The following is a 16,804-nucleotide window of genomic DNA, read 5'->3' as shown; positions in this document are numbered from 1 at the left end:
GTTATTAGGCATTGTGTTGTTGTGTTTCAAGTGGATCGTGCGAAGTAACCACTATAGCTGCAGTCCGAAACTTCTCTGAGATCTTTGTTCAACTGAACTACTTGTCTCTTTAGTAAATCTAATGTAGTTTAAATTGTAAGAGGGGCATTCAATAAACAATGCAACACATTTGCTCCGAAAGCACGTTGGTTTTATTCAGGAATCCACTACGTCATATCGCTGCCCACTCTTCAGGCTACAAAACCTTATTTTTAAACAGAATCACGATTCAGTGCGACGGTACTACGCCACCTTACCAGCAGGGCCTGTATGCCTACATGGTGCCACCCCACTGGTCGATGCTTCCCGCGGAGAAGTCGGAAGGAGCAAGATCCGGGCTGTTCAGTAGATGAGGGACAACAGGCCAATGGAAAGCTTTGTGAGCTCCTCTAGGGTGCGCAAAATTGTGCGGGAACTTTCGTTTTCAACGGGAAGGAGAAACTGGTTTGCATTTTTGTAGCGACGAACAGGCTGAAGTCCTTTCCTCAATTTCCTGGGGAGGGGGGGGGGGGGGGGCAGAAGAGCGAGGGCGTACAGTACACTTGACACTTGCGAGATGGTCGTTGCATCTCGAGGGAGCACATCAAACAGAATAGCCCCTTCAGAATCCCTGAAGACAGTCACCATGACTTTACCGGTTGCTATTGCGGCTTTGAACTTTTTCTCCGCAGGAGAGGTTCCAAGGTGCTAAGATGCTTCTCCAGCCGGGTGTAAAATGAATGTGCGCAACGGAAAATAATAAACGCTAAATGAAGATTTGGCCCTGTCTGACTACCCCATGAAGCAGATCCTCTCTTAATTCTATAAATTACAATCTAAACATAAATGAATAATGAAGGCAACTAATCCTACTAAATGATAAACGTTGTTCCTGCTTATATATTTATTGTAGATTAAAAACCTTTAGTTTGCAAAGTTTACATTTCGTAAGTAAAATTACTAATCAATTGCCCAATTCTGCCCCTTATTATAACTGCGCAGTCCAATATCAGTGACGAGAAATGACTGACATCATCTACGTACCAAACAGTAGAAGACACTACTTTCAAAGATGATCTACGGTGGTGTGGAACCTCAGTGGAAATAAACTAATGTGATCACAGCTGTTTAGCTTTTATAGCCCTAATAAGCCGAAGCAATTTGCGATATCACCGTATGTGCTGCGACCAGTGCGTCGAAGTGATGGTTTTCGTATTTGTCTGCCACAAATGAACTCTTTCAAACACTAGGTCGGCAGAAGGTGCTCCTCTGACTAATATACTCTAATACTGTCTTCTCCTCTCTGTGTTCTACAGACAGAAACACGAACTCCCAGCCGCAAAGACGGAGTTCAGATAACGTCTCAACATAAGTATAGGTGGAGGAAGTGCTCTCAATTACTGAACGCTGCGTACTCAAAGACTACTTCCAACCCGGAGGTGAAGTCCAGAATCGTATAGGTTCGCAACAGTACAGTGCCTAACGTTTCTAACTATAAACTCTACTGAGAGCAAAGACAGCAAGTCCGTCTGTACCAACAAAGCTGATATCGAGCGACCGTCACACACGGGCGCTCACAACGGAAAACCCCGTCTCTCCAGCGCTGTCTTCCCAGCAAGGCTTGGCACCCCACCATCGTAATTCCGAAAACGAATCATATTTCCGAAACCACGGAATATTCTCCCTCTCTACAGATTCTTCTGAACACCGACCAAACACATTTTAATCTTTTGTCGTCTAGCGCGGAAAGTTTGCGAGGAAAAACCTATACTCGTACAATGGTATGCTTCTGAGTAAAAATCCTTGGAAATAACCCAGCCTGCGTGGTTTCCGAGTGCCGCTTCTTCGTTCCTCTCACCTGCGTCCAAGATTTCAAGTATTATCCGGTTATTCTTCCAGCCCCTGCTACAATAGCGGCCGGCCATCATCCTATTGTGCTCCAGAGCTCAGGTGCCACGACGTGTGTCTAGCTACTTCCTGTGTTTAAGGACCAACATCCGCGCGGGCCTTCCACCCAGAGCTTGAGTTCTGCCTGCCGTTTTATCTCCACTGGCGTTCCAACCTCTACTAATATAGGCAATCATTCATTACGCCGTTTTTATAATAAAGACAGTCCGTCACCTTTCATGGAATAAGCGTAAACAATTATTTACAAGACGTACGTGACAGTGTAAGTCTCCTTTATATATTCATACGTACGATGTACAACCTATCACATTATACCTAATTGTGTTTGTAGAGCACGGCAAAGTGTGTGAACGAGTTCTTGTTAGGTGCGAAATTATAGCCACCTTACAATAACCCCACCTAACGAACTATTTTGTGCTAGGATGGGGTAATTCTTATAGTATTATCTCATCTAGTACAAAATCATACAACCATCAATTGTCTGTAGAAGCGAACTAGTAATAACAAGAGGGAAGAGGAACACTTGAATCATGATACGTTCTTCGACAGTCATTCTGCATTCATTCATGGGTTTACTGCCATAAATTTACTTATTACATGTTTATCATAATCTGTCTACCCTTTATGTTTGGAATATTTTTCCGGGACGTGACAATTGGAATATACAATATCAAAAGAATTACCTAACATAACAAAAAATTTTTATACTCTTTCAAAAATGGCAGTTCCCACTTTCTTTAAGACCCACGCTCTCTGTCATTCATCCATCCCTAAGACATAGGCTGAGGTAAGAAATATTAAAGTAAAGTATCCTAATCTTTCCAAAGTGGTCGTCCAATAAATTACAAGTGCTTCATATAGCCATTGATATGCAAAAACAAGCAGTTACGTCAATTATTCAAGAGGGTATCTATTGGTCATTATATGATTATACAAAATTCTGTGAAACATCCAATGTAATTTCACTTGGTCGTATTTATGCTCTTGGCTTACATTACAAAAGAAAACATCATTTCACAAACTGATTGACCAAAATTAGTTTTTTATTAACATGTATACCCTTTAAACTTTTCCAAAATCTTATGTCCTAAAGCGTTCTTTGACAAACTGCATTTACATTTACTGTGACAATTAATATTTGTAATAAAAGTTTGGATCGACCACCAATTTTAGCTAATGTGTTTGTTCACAGTGTGTAAAATGTAATACAAAAAAACATCAAAAATCCACAGCATCATTAACAAAGAAAATGACAAACAATAATTTTACATAAATACATACACAAATAAAATTCTGGATATACACAAATATATAAAAACATTGAAGGACATCGCATCATTATCAAAGGCAATGTCGAAGAATATTATACATGAATACATACACAAATATTTTCTTAAGAAAACCCTGAAAAATAAGTACAAAATGGTTACACAAATGATAGATATCGGAAACTGTTAGTCTGTGGGTGTAACTGTTCAGTGTTCACTACATTATGCACCTATTTTTATCAAGAGTCACACACTGATTCGGATTTCACAACACTCTTTCGTCTTCATTTGTGTACGGGGATGGAAACTACAGTTTTTTGTGAAGTTTAGGACGTGAAGATTGTTCGAGATTGGACATGTTCCCTTTGCAAGTCAGTCTTTGAACCCTCATCCCATTGTTGATTCCCTCAGGTTACCAGGCTCTCGTAGAATAGTTGATGAGGAAGGGTCCTCAGAATATACAGCCAGGTAAGTGGGTGTATGTTTTGAAACAGCCAAGATTTTTGTCCAATTTGCACATCGTATAGGGAAGGTACAGTCAGGTAGGATCTTCAGGTCACCCAGAATTCTTCTGCATCGGCTAAGAGAAGTGTAATTGTATCTATTCTTCACTTCTTCGTGTTTCATTCTTTAAATATCTTCATGTCGCTTCTTTCTCTTGATATAACTATTGTTTTTGGATAAGGATATCGGTAATTGTGGACAGGTAGGTTATCTGTTTGGTGACACTATATATGGAACTTGAGTCGTTGTGTGTGACTCAGATTCCTCGGAAGTTAATGTTAGGTGACTGACTGCTATAGATTATGCGTCTGTCTGATGGAGGACCGCAGAAGAAAAGCAAATATGGTTCACAGTTCCGTACAGCTCTTAGCAGTCTCGCTGTAGGCTTAACTGACTGTTTTATATGTGCAATTGGTTTATCTCATCTCCAACGTGTAGTACAACAGAGGAGACAAGTCATTAGTGACCGTTTAAACTCTCATCTTGTCCGGATCAAAAGGGCTGCTGTCGATGGTCGCTTGTTACCTGCTCTGTTGTCGCCGGCGGGGTCTCCCGCGACCGGGCCCTGGTTTATAGGTGGCATCCCGTTAGCCTTCCGTTCCGTCTGCACGCCATGTTGCTCATTCCAGTGTGTCTCGCAAAGTTTTTTTTTTTTTTTTTTTTTTTGCGCATCCTGTACTTACTAATGCTCTCAATTATTTTCCGATTGACAACAAATACTATACAATACATAACACAACATTATTGACATTTATGAAATATAAAATTTTAAGATTCATCCACTAGTGAGGTCATTTACCTTTACATTTATTATTGTTCTATTTGTATAATTATCCAAGGCACTCAGGTATTTACTATTATTATTTTGATATTATTTTTGGAAAAAGTTAATCTTACTTATAAACGAATACGCCTCTAACTATGTCAATAAATTACTAAATATCCGTCGGCACCTGTATATCAATTAAAATACATGTTCATTAGTTATTCATACAATAATAGAATTAGCCCTAGGACGCCCAAGCCTTTTTTTCGAACTTGGGTGCCTGAGGGGGAGGGGGGGGGGGTTTCAGCGAGCCCACAGGTATTAAATAAGTTTACTGACGAAAAATTACAACTTTCAAAATGGTTTATGGATTTTAACTAAGGCATCGCTTGATAAACGTTGTTGATTTTTATAAATATTGGATTGAGTGAATAAAAAATTGTCATATTACAATACAAAACACAGATGTGTTCATATACAATAGACTACTCTGAGTCCTCAACTTCAAGGCAAGAGACACACTTCACAATTTTTTCTGTATGTCTGTTACACACATGTTTATGACACTGTCCGCAATACTGTTTTGGTTTACTTAGATTGTTGTACTTCTGCTTCTTTGTTTTAGCTTCTCTTACACAAATATGGCACCGACCTTTCCGTGCAGGAGGCTGACGTGCTTCTGTTGTCACTTCTTTGATTTTCTTTTGTGGAATAGCCTCCACTGATTGAACAATTTGGTTAGATAACCCTCTTGCATTGGCGCTTCTTCCTTCTACCTGCAATTTCACTAGTTCCATCCCAGATTGCAGAAGATAAAGTTTCCGTTTGTTGTGTTTCTTTTCATTCCATTTTGGATGTTGCTGGATGAATATGGTGGTTGCATTGATAGCACAAATGTCGATGAGAGAGTAAAATACAGACAGAGGCCATCTCTTTGTTCCCCTCTTGCAGGTGAACATACGTGCCATTTGATCAATGGTATCAATTCCACCTTTAGTGGAATTATAATATGCATTTATCTCGGTTTTATTCTTCCCTCCTCCAACAGTGCCTTTATCGTGGTGTATTGTTGATAACATCAGTAAGTTTTTACTTGGTTTCGTTTTTGCTGTGTAGGACACCAAAGTTACTGGAGGCCTACGTGTTGGTAACTGCACTAACTCACTGCAAGTTTACAAGACTGACATCAACAATCACTTCCTCTGAAAGTAAACCGATTGTTGTGAATATCAAGAATACCAAACAACAAGAAACTAACTTGCAATATTGTAGAGATGAGAAATACGAAATGCTACTAAGGTAAATTTTCTATAGCATGGAAGCCTAAGGGGGGGGGGGGGGGGGGGGGAAGGTTGTTGGACCCATAATAAGTTTATTTATTTTTTCTTTCAAAGCAGGAATTTTCTATAAAATATATTGACTCTAACGTTTCATAAAATAGCCAACAAACAATAACTCAAAGGGAATATGTAGTATGAAAGTTACTTGGGCAAAAGCAGGGGACATAAAAAAATTGTGGGTTCAACGAACCCCTCCCCCCTCCCACCCTTAGGTGTCCTAGGGTTAATCCTCACCAAATCTCAAAGTTAATAATTGCAAATACTACTTGTTAAACTACTTGTTAAACTACTGTAAACTACTGGCCAGTAGGATGTTTATATAAGTCTAGCGGCTACACTGTTGTCGGTATCACAAGATCGTCCGATCTCATGACTCTTGGTTTACATTTTAGATGTCGTCGTGAATACCTGTGAACAATAAAGTGCACGTCTGCACACAAAAAATATACACAAGTGAATGATTAGATGGGCCTCCTCTTCATTTCATGCTTCTGGCGTGCTTCCTGTGTAGACGCGGGGACCACATCTCTAGCGATATTTCGTTGCTCTGCCGATACACTTTCATTCGAGCACGTTCTAGTATCGTCTGGGCTTGGACATGATCGTGTAGAGTTTGAACTGGCTCTTTCGGTTTCTGTTGTTTCCAAATCGCCTACTACTTCTTTCCTGAGAGGTGATTTTTGTCTTGGTTGCGACCTGACTTCCTGAGATAGTTGCTTAATTTCGCTCTCTGTTTTGTTTAAACTGGGAGAGCTCCTCTGTCAATGCCTTATTTGGTGTAATTTCCATCTTTTCTAGCTGCGTTATTTCTACTTGTTTCAAGCACCTCTGCAATTTCGTTAATGCACATCTACCTATCCTTGTCGTATTTTCTGTTTTCTTTAATGTTTCAATAGCAATCCGCTTTGCACCCCTCGCTAGTAATCGTGCCTCGTTCGCGGTTCTTCTGACCTCCGCAAGCTCTCGTTATAGTTTTGTTCGGAGCATCACTACCTCATTTTTCACTTCCCTCGTTTCATGTTTTATGGACTGAATTTCGACACTAACATTCTGAATTTCATTTCCCGTTTCTGAGCGTACTTCGTCATTCCCCTTTTTTATTTGACTTCCCAATTCAGACCTGACCTCCTACATTCCAGCACCAGCATTCTGAATTTTACTTCCCATTTCTGAGCATATTTCATGATTCATACATACTCACTCACTCACTGGTCGCACCGGACTCGAGAGCCCATTACCGCAGCAACGTATTGTCGCCATCTGCCTCTGTCTTGTGCCATTTCCTTCCATTCACCTTCAATACCTAGGCTCCTCAAATCAGCCTTCACGTTGTCCTCCCATGTACGCCTCGGTCTCCCCACAGGACGTTTTCCCTCTAGGTGCCCTACCAGTATTCTGCGCGCTGCCCTGCCCTCATCCATTCGAGCTACGTGACCCGCCCATCGCAGCCTACGTGATTTAATAATACTGATTATGTCAGGGCTTGAATAGAGTTCGTGAACCTCTTCGTTATGCAGTTTTCGCCACTCTCCGCTAATGTCATCCCTTTGTGCTCTGAAAATTTTCCTCAAATTATTGTTTTCAAATGCTCGAGACAGCTTTTCATTTTGCACAGTGAGAGACCAAGTCTCACATCCATACAGCATAACTGGTAGAATAATAGTTTTGTATATTCTAATCTTTAAATTCCCAGACAATATCCGTGATGAAAGTAATCTATTCAGTGAGAAGTAGCACGCATTTCCCGCCCATAATCTTTTCTTCAGTTCGGATTCAATCTCATTTCTCGAAGTGATGTCCACGCCTAGATACTTAAATGTGTTCACTTTTTCAAATTGCATGTCTCCAACTCTTAAGATTTCCTGATCTACTGCTGTTGGCATTCTAGTGGTAACCCGGTATTTAGTTTTGTCTTCACTTATCCTTAGACCTACATCTTCACTAGCCTTGATTAACGCATTCGCATTTGTTGTTACAGATTCTTTCCTATCGCTAATGATGTTTAGATCATCTGCGTACCCTAATATCTTAATATTTCCATTTAACTCCACACCCTCTGAATTATCTGCTGCCATTCGTACAATATATTCTAGGACTAAATTAGAAAGTAGCGGAGACAGGGCATCTCCCTGCTTAGGTCCGTTCTTTATTTTATATTTCATGATTCCCTCTTTTTATTTGATCTGCCAATTCAGCACGTACTTCATCATTCCCCCTTTTTATTTGCTCTCCCAATTCAGAGCTGATCCGTTGAATTTTATTTCCCATTTCTTTTAGGTATGCAAAGATGTGCAACACACCTGTGTTACCTAAATCTTCTCTCCTATTGCGGCTTTCACTTTCTCTACTCCTAGGTGATCTTCTCCCGTTTCCCCCTCCATTTCTTGGTATTCTAGAAAGTCATCACCGCGCGTCCCTGATATGCTGCCTCGTGACGATGCCACTGACGGCGATCTACCACAATTCTTAATTGTTCTGCGCTCACTTGGACTCTCTACATTATATTTCCGTGTCTTTACGATTGCCTCAGTGTGTAGCTGTACTTCATCTTCGCTATCAGATTGCCCGCCACGGGCTTGACTGTGTCTATCATCCTCAAAAATTTCCAATGTATCGGTATTCCCCTCACCAGTGCCTTGTCCTGCTAACATAGCTAACTCTTTCTCATCCCGTAGGCTCTCTTGACTACCCCGTGTATCTGCCATTTCTACACTGTTACAACTAGTGCTCCGGGGTGCTACTAAGCGGGCTTTCGGCCTAGTTGACATGGACTGATCCCTGATAACAATTCTCTCTTAAAATACACTCAGTTTACAATACCCCCATTTATTATGTAACGGCACGTAAGATAAATATCTACTACAAAGAAGCTATACTAATGGCAACGTCGTGAACGAGCAATCTCGTTACAATACAACAAAATACTCTGACACATGGGTTGTGTCGAACACGAGGTGTTTGACAGTGATCCGTCGATCACCTGGAATGAGAGTGTCCACACGTTACAACAGTTTAGGAGTCACAGCTGTGTGTGGACGGCCGACACGCTAGAAATCAGACATGTTTGCGTGATCTTGTTGCGATGGTGACAGACGCTTCACCACAACGACTAACCGTGTTCACCGCCGTGTCTCCGCAGACATTCTGCGAGAGCGCATAAATATCTGCGATGCTTTGGTTTTCTGACAAAAGAAACTCAATGAGAGCTCTCTCCTTGCAAGGCTACTCTGTTACCGACGTCATTTTGAAGATTACGTTCAGCGCCGCCACAAATCGGAGCTCCATAACAGTGTAGAAGCCGAAGCGGGGATATTCCACGATGTCCCACAACAAATCCCGCAATTTTTCAACAGAGTGTGGCCGAGAAAAAAAATGTGTGGGACTCGTAGTTTGAACTGTACACGATGCTCTCGCTGCTAACCACGTGTGAAACTCGACCAGAAATTAATGAAGATCCTTCACTGGTAAGCACCATCTTCATAGTCGCAGGGTGGCAAACTGCTGAGACCTCATACGTTCATTCTCATCTGTCGCCTCGGAGCTTCCACAACGTCGGTCCAAGTGCCTCTCGCGGCAGCGACCATCGACTATCCACTCTTACCCTCATGTGGTACGAGAAAAACATCACGTATTGCTCTGTAGAGTTCCTCGAAAAGATTTGTTGGAGGGCCCGAGTTAAATCGTTAACTGTCACACACACAACTTTAGTGTAAATAAGTGTCGCCAGCCTCGCTTTGCACCGGGGACAGGGTTAAAGTCGTCACTTCTTCTTATCGTGTATCAATCCAACTATATTCGGAACATTCTCAGATACGACCACTAGATTGGTAGATAACCATCGCAGACAGTCGCTACAACGTCTCCAGCCAGTCTGTAATACGAGGGTCACGCCAAAAGAAATGCACACTATTTTTTTTTTAATTCATCTTTTATTCTACATGTTTGAAAGTTTTACAGTGTTTAGATACATCCTTTAGGAACAATATTTTTATTTTTCCACATAATTTCCATCCCTCTCAACTGCCTTACGCCATCTTGGAACGAGCGCCTGTGTACCCGCACGGTAAAATTCTGGACCAACCTGTTGGAGCCACTGTTTGGCAGCGTCCACAAGGGAGTCATCATCTTCAAACCTTGTTCTACGAAGAGAGTCTTCAGTTTCCCAAAGAGATGATAGTCACATGGAGCCAGGTCAGGACTGTAAGGCGGGTGTTTCAGTGTCGTCCAATCGAGTTTTGTGATCACTTCCATGGCTTTTTGACTGACATGTGGCCGTGCATTGTCGTGCAACAGCAAAACATCCTGCTTTTGCCGATGTGGTCCAACACGACTCAGTCGAGCTTGAAGTTTTTTCAGTGTCGTCACATATGCATCAGAATTGATGGTGGTTCCACTTGGCGTGATGTCCACATGCAAGAGTCCTTCGGAATCGAGAAACACAGTAGGCATAACTTTTCCAGCAGAAGATGTGGTTTTGAATTTTTTTTCTTGGGTGAATTTGCATGATGCCACTCCATTAATTGCCTCTTTGTCTCTGGCGAAAAATGATGGAGCCATGTATCATCACCTGTCACAATTCTTCAAAGAAATTCATCTCCACCATTCTCGTACTGTTGCAAAAATTCGCTGCATACCGTTTTACTTGTTTCTTTGTGAGCCACTGTCAACATCCTGGGAACCTTCCTGGCACAAACCTTTTTCAACACCAACACTTTCAGTATTCTGCAAACACATACTTCTCCTATCCCAAAGTAGCGTGACAATTCGTTCACCGTGATGCTTCTGTCAGCAGTCACCAATTCGTTAACTCTCTGCACATTGTCTGGAGTGTGTGCAGTACGAGGCCTGCCGCTGCGAGGCCAATCCTCAATATTGCCGTGCCCGATCACGTAACCTGCTTGCCCACCGACTGACTGTACTGCGATCGCCAGCAGCATCTCCATACACCTTTTTCAACCTCTTGTGGATGTTTCCCACTGTCTCGTTTTCACAGCACAGGAATTCTATGACAGCACGTTGCTCCCTTACGAACGTCAAGTGTAGCAGCCATCTTGAAGACATGCTGTAACGGCGCCACTCACGGGAACAGGTTGAACTAAGTGTGAAAACAAGCGGAAAGGATGTATCTACACACTGTAAAACTTTCACACATGCAGAATGAAAACTGTATTTTTATAAAAATAGTGTGCATTTCTTTTGGAGTAACGCTTTTAAAAGCTCAGCTTCGCCCCTCAAGCCCCACGAGACTAGTCCTACGCATTCGACGACTGCCAGGTGACTCCCAATTTCGCGAGCTACAAAATCACTCCACGAAACTATTTTAACATGCTGATATCTCTGCCAATTAGCCTCCAGCGAGGTATGTCTGCTAACACCCATACTACTTGCTGTAAGCCGCTGCTTCCTATCAACACATTAAGCAGTTTCTCTTCTGGAATATATTAGGAAACACCAGCAAACATCCGGTGGACATCAGCCAACTTTTGAGAACATCACAGAGCGCAGAAGTAAACAGAGTGGCCTTCAGGCGGCGTGAGGTGTGTCCAGCTTCCCCCTCTATTTGGGTAGCCACTATCACTGAGGAGCTGGTCACTCCATGCAAAACGTATTGCACGGCACACGAAATGGTTCAAATGGCCCTTACCACTATGGGACTTAACATCAGAGGTAATCAGTCCCCTAGACTAATAACTACTTAAACCTAACTAACCTAAGGACATCACACACATCCATGCCCGAGGCAGGATTCCAACCTGCGACCGTAGCAGTCACGCGGTTCCGGACTGAAGCGCCTAGAACCGCTCGGCCACAGCGGCCGGCGCACGGTACACGAACAATGAAATTTCATGTCTCTTGATTTGCCTTTAAAAAGATGTTTCACTAGATGAAGCAAAGCTACATCCATTTCTGTAGTTCTCAATAAAACAATTTTCACATAAAAAATTAAAAACAACTATTACGGGATTCACGCGTCTTCTCCACTATTCAGTCTTTCTCATTCGATTTTGAGGAAACTATTCGGTAAAAAAATACCATTTTTCGTCATTTTATAGCCGCACATTGCAGTTTGATAACGAACTTGTTTTCTTTTCGTTATGGTCCTTAGTTACTGTGATACTTCGAAGTAAAGTATAGCATCACAAATATTTTGAAACGTTTCCAGTAAAAAACGTAATCGCTGACCAATTTACGCTCGGTGACATTCAGGATACAGGTTGCTGCGTGCGAAATGTAGGTAACATATTGAAATTATTTTTAATGGTGGAAGGAGTTTCACGTCCTTTACCATTCTCGAGAAAATACGTGAGATGTATCGGAGATTCTCCGCGATGATGTTGGCAACTACACGCCACATGAGTGGCTACTGCCACCTGTTATGGCCTGCTATGTGTAGTGCGAAGCTGTTTCATATTTCCCTTCTTGGTATGCTACTGCTACAAGCTGAGGCTGGAACTGAAAGAGAATCTTAATGACATGAAAAGACACTGGGAGTCATCAGCTCATGACGCTGACTGTATGTTTTCTAAGTCTATGCTGCCTGATTTCAGGAAAAAACTTTACCTATATTATTTAATTTATTCGTTCGTTTATTATAACCTGTTCACTCTACAACTGTCATTTTAGCCGAGCGCACTGCCAACTGTTGCCATGTTCTGCTATTGGTTGTGTCGAATGGCACGCAAGTGGTATGACTGGGCTCAATTAAAACGTTAAAATGAAACTTGTATTCCTGTCTAATAACTGAAGCGAATTGTTCGGAATATAGATGAATTTTTTTTTTCAGTCTAATAACCGGAACTGAGGTTCAGATCAAAGCCGTACGTTTTTGCGCATCTTTATCGTTTTCTCTCATTGTTCGCAGAAAGTGTGAAGCCATGCTATAATGTCCTTCCTCTCCACCAAAGATGTCCTATTCTTGCGTTTTTCAAAACAAAGCAAAATTTTCCATTTCTCTTTTGGGCAGAACTGAACTACAATACTTATCAACACTTTACCATATGAGCATGCTCTATAATAATATATACGTATTTGCGCGATGACTATTTCAGCAGACGCTAAGAATGCGCAGAAGTAGTAACATACTATGGCTATAAGGTGACTGTCCAATCCCGAGGCACGTGTGCCAAACGTGTTTTGTCGACTACTGTCGGAAGCCTTTAGTCTCGTCTGTACGTAAACAAAGTTTAGTTCGGCGTTCTGCCGTCGGCAATAACTGGAAAACTAACAAATCTAATGCAAAACCGATAGCAACTCGAGATGGGGCAGTGAGTAAACACAGGGAAAACAGCACTGCTACACGTGCTGCGCTAGTCGGTTGGATACCAAAGGGTTAGGGGGTGGAGGTTGAGGGACCGGGCACACGTCCTCCAACCCTTCGCGACGGGAAAGGGCCCACTACATAATTGTATGCTCTGTGGAGAACAGCAGGGTCGGTTCACATCGCCGCACGTTTAGCCGGATTAAGGGAAGAACGGCCCATTATGTCCAGACTGGAGAACAGTCTCCGTCCCACAGAAACTGGTAAACTGCCACTGGTTTTCACAATAGCGACTAGCAATAGTCTACTCCGTGGCCCCGAATGGTACGTGAAGCTACATTTTCCTAGGTGCGGCCGCTCGGGGTAGGCGCGCGGTCTGGGCCTCTTGTCACGGTCCGCGTGGAGGTTCGAGCCGTCCCTCGGGAATGGGTGTGTGTGTGTGTGTGTGTTGTCCATAGCATAAGTTGTTTAAGTTAGATTAACTAGTGTGTAACCTTATGGACCGATGACCTAAGCAGTTTGGTCCAATAACATCTTACCACAAATTTACTTCCCAAGATGCAGAGATTTATCGCAGCGTGCTGCGGAATACGCTCGCGTCTTTCGCTGTCTGATGTGGGCTGCAAGACATTGCGTTATCCTAGGTGCGGGGCTATGCGCGCCAGAACATAAAAAAATAAACTAAGTTTTTTCAATAATTTGACAACTCTCTGTGATAGAGTGAGATCTTTTTTCAATTCAATGAAGATTCTGTGGTGCTCAAATAGAGAAATACTTGAGCTTTTTTAAAAGTCGGTCTTTCGTGCTGCTCAATACTTAGCACGCCACATCTCCTAAACTATGTGTCCCACAACAACATAATTTTATGAATTGCATCCATAGTGGATGGTGTTGAACTCCGTGACTGTTCCTTTATAGGCTGTAGAAAAATTTTCTGCTACCAGTCGTAATAAAAGGTTATTTATTTATCACACGACCTGTTTCGGGCTAGCACCCATCCTCAGGTGTTTATACATTCATGTACATGTTTATATTGCTGGAGAACAATAAAGATGAACCATCATGATTATAGTTATGCTGTGGTGACAGTTTTGCCACTTAGTTACACACTTATTATCATTTTCACGTCCATATTTCAGTTTTATAATATATAGCTGCATATTTCACTTTAACGATGTGCACTCGTGAAATACACTGTGTTTACATACATACACAGCCCGCATGTTCGTATGAAAATATGGACGTGAAAATGACAACAAATGTGTAACTAAGTGGCAAAACTGTCACCACAGCATAACTATAATCATGATGGTTCATCTTTATTGATCTCCAGCAGTATAAACATGTACATGAATGTATAAACACCTGAGGAGGGGCGCAAGCCCGAAACCGGTCGTGTGACAAATAAATAACCTTTTATTGTGACTGGTAGCGGAAAATTTTTCTTCAACATAATTTTATAGTTGTCTTCAGTAGCACACGTCAATAACGCGTGCAAATTTTCTGGCCCAAAGAGTCAGTATTACCGAAGTAATAAATTAAAATGTCACGTATTATGCAGAATTTTTAGCAAACCAACATCCGAAATTTTGTATGCGACAAATCTTTTGCCTTTATGCTTTTTATGTAGAGTCAAAGCGAGAAAAAGTTTCGAAAAAGATTGAATTTATTTTTGCAGTTTGTAGAAAGTCGGTGGATGCTACTGTTTTCGCCAGCAGAAAACGGTATTGTTTGGTTCGTTGGTAAGAAGCGAATTACAGTGCTCTGCGAGGAACATTTTGCTATCGTAGGCACAGTGCAACCCGGCGCGACAGTAATTGCGGAGCCAGTAAAGGCGAAACAGGCCGAAGTACATGGAAGTTAAGGAAGAGGAGGAAGACTATATTATTGGGAGGAGTACTCCAGAAGGGCAATGCAGTCACACAAATGTTCTTACATCGTGAATAAGAACGAATGTATAACATTTTAGTAGCAAAACAGTTCATCGATGATGCGGAGGAATTCCAGTTCCCACAGCCTTACAACGCAGACGTACCAGAAATTAATGAACTGCTCAAGGACAACGTGATACCCTTGGTAGGTGCCAGCGGTTACACCAAAGCTGAGGGATTCACTGTGAGGAGCGATTCACTGATTTGAAACTTCCTGGCAGGTTAAAACTGTGTGCCGGACCGAGACTCGAACTCGGGACCTTTGCCTTTCGCGGGCAAGGGCACTTGGATTCTGGATTCACTAATTACTTCAACGGGCCGAATTTTAATCGTCGTTCTCAGTACTAATCACAATTACAACAACATCCAACTCATTACAATTGTGGTTAAAAGCTAAGCATAAAAATATTTATATACGTATGACACTGGACACAGTCAAAGGCCTTTCTTCTTCTTTATTTTTCTTCTGATTTCTTCCCAAATTAACTTCTTTTGTGTTTCGTTTTTCAGCTATGCGTCAGTCATGTTCCAAAAATATTCTGTTCGATTACCAGTTCGATAAACTGCTCATCCCCTGACGCCGAGGAGCGGTCAGCAGGCCCTTCTGGTGAATGGTTCAATAGTTAAAATGTTTCAAATGGCTCTGAGCACTATGGGACTTAACTGCTACGGTCATCAGTCCCCTAGAACTTAGAACTACTTAAACCTAACTAACCTAAGGACAGCACACAACACCCAGCCATCGGGAGTCAGAGAAAATCCCTGACCCCGCCGGGAATCGAACCCGGGAACCCGGGCGTGGGAAGCGAGAACGCTACCGCACGACCACGAGATGAGGGCTGTTCAATAGTTATATCGGAAGAATTAGTTACTATCTTGCTGCCCGTGCGAACGAAACAGATAACTGCAGCTGTCGCTTAGTAGTCATTATTGCTCAGTTCGACTTCTGCCACTTCTCAAGCCAAGGAAATCGCGGCGACATGAGGGAGAGGCTCCTCCTGAAACAAGGAAGTGTTCCGTGCAGGTAGAGCCCGCAGTGGCGCTGAGCAGTCAACACTACAGGAAAACGGTCTGGTGTGTTTGCGTTGTCCAAGTGCGGAGTGTGGTGTACAAGCGTTTCACACAGCACGTTGGGGAACTGGCATTTACAGATTTCGATGACCCCTGGCTTGGGGAGAGGAGGCAGCCGGAGCAGCGATGAGACTTAATTCTGTGTGGGAGGCGGGGGGGATTGGTGCACTTCACCAAAGAGAGGAAGCGAGAACCGAAGAAACCATTCGGTAAGGAACGGCTATGTTTTCGTCTATATTACCCGCAGTTTTACACATGAAAATACTGCCGGCCGAAGTGGCCGCGCGGTTCTGGCGCTGCAGTCTGGAACCGCGAGACCGCTACGGTCGCAGGTTCGAATCCTGCCTCGGGCATGGATGTGTGTGTTGTCCTTAGGTTAGTTAGGTTTAACTAGTTCTAAGTTCTAGGGGACTAATGACCTCAGCAGTTGAGTCCCATAGTGCTCAGAGCCATTTGAACCATTTTTTGAAAATACTAAAATTTATTCTAGTGGGACAACACACACTATCTGATCACCATCTGACACCAAACAGTAGACATCACTATGTATACCAATCCACGGCTCGGCTTTATGACCCCGTGACCCCTGCTGGGGGCACTTTCAATGACGTTCTGAATATCTGTGAAGGAACGGCGGGTCATTCTTAAAAAAAAAAAAAAAAAAAAAAATGGTCAAATGGCTCTAAGCACTATGGGACTTAACAGCGGAAGTCTTCAGTCCCCTAGAACTTAGAACTACT

The sequence above is a fragment of the Schistocerca serialis genome, chromosome 4, assembly GCF_023864345.2.
Source record: "Schistocerca serialis cubense isolate TAMUIC-IGC-003099 chromosome 4, iqSchSeri2.2, whole genome shotgun sequence".
Lineage (NCBI taxonomy): Eukaryota > Metazoa > Arthropoda > Insecta > Orthoptera > Acrididae > Schistocerca > Schistocerca serialis.
The sequence above is the reverse complement of the archived record's forward strand: the minus strand, read 5'-3'. Positions refer to the sequence as shown.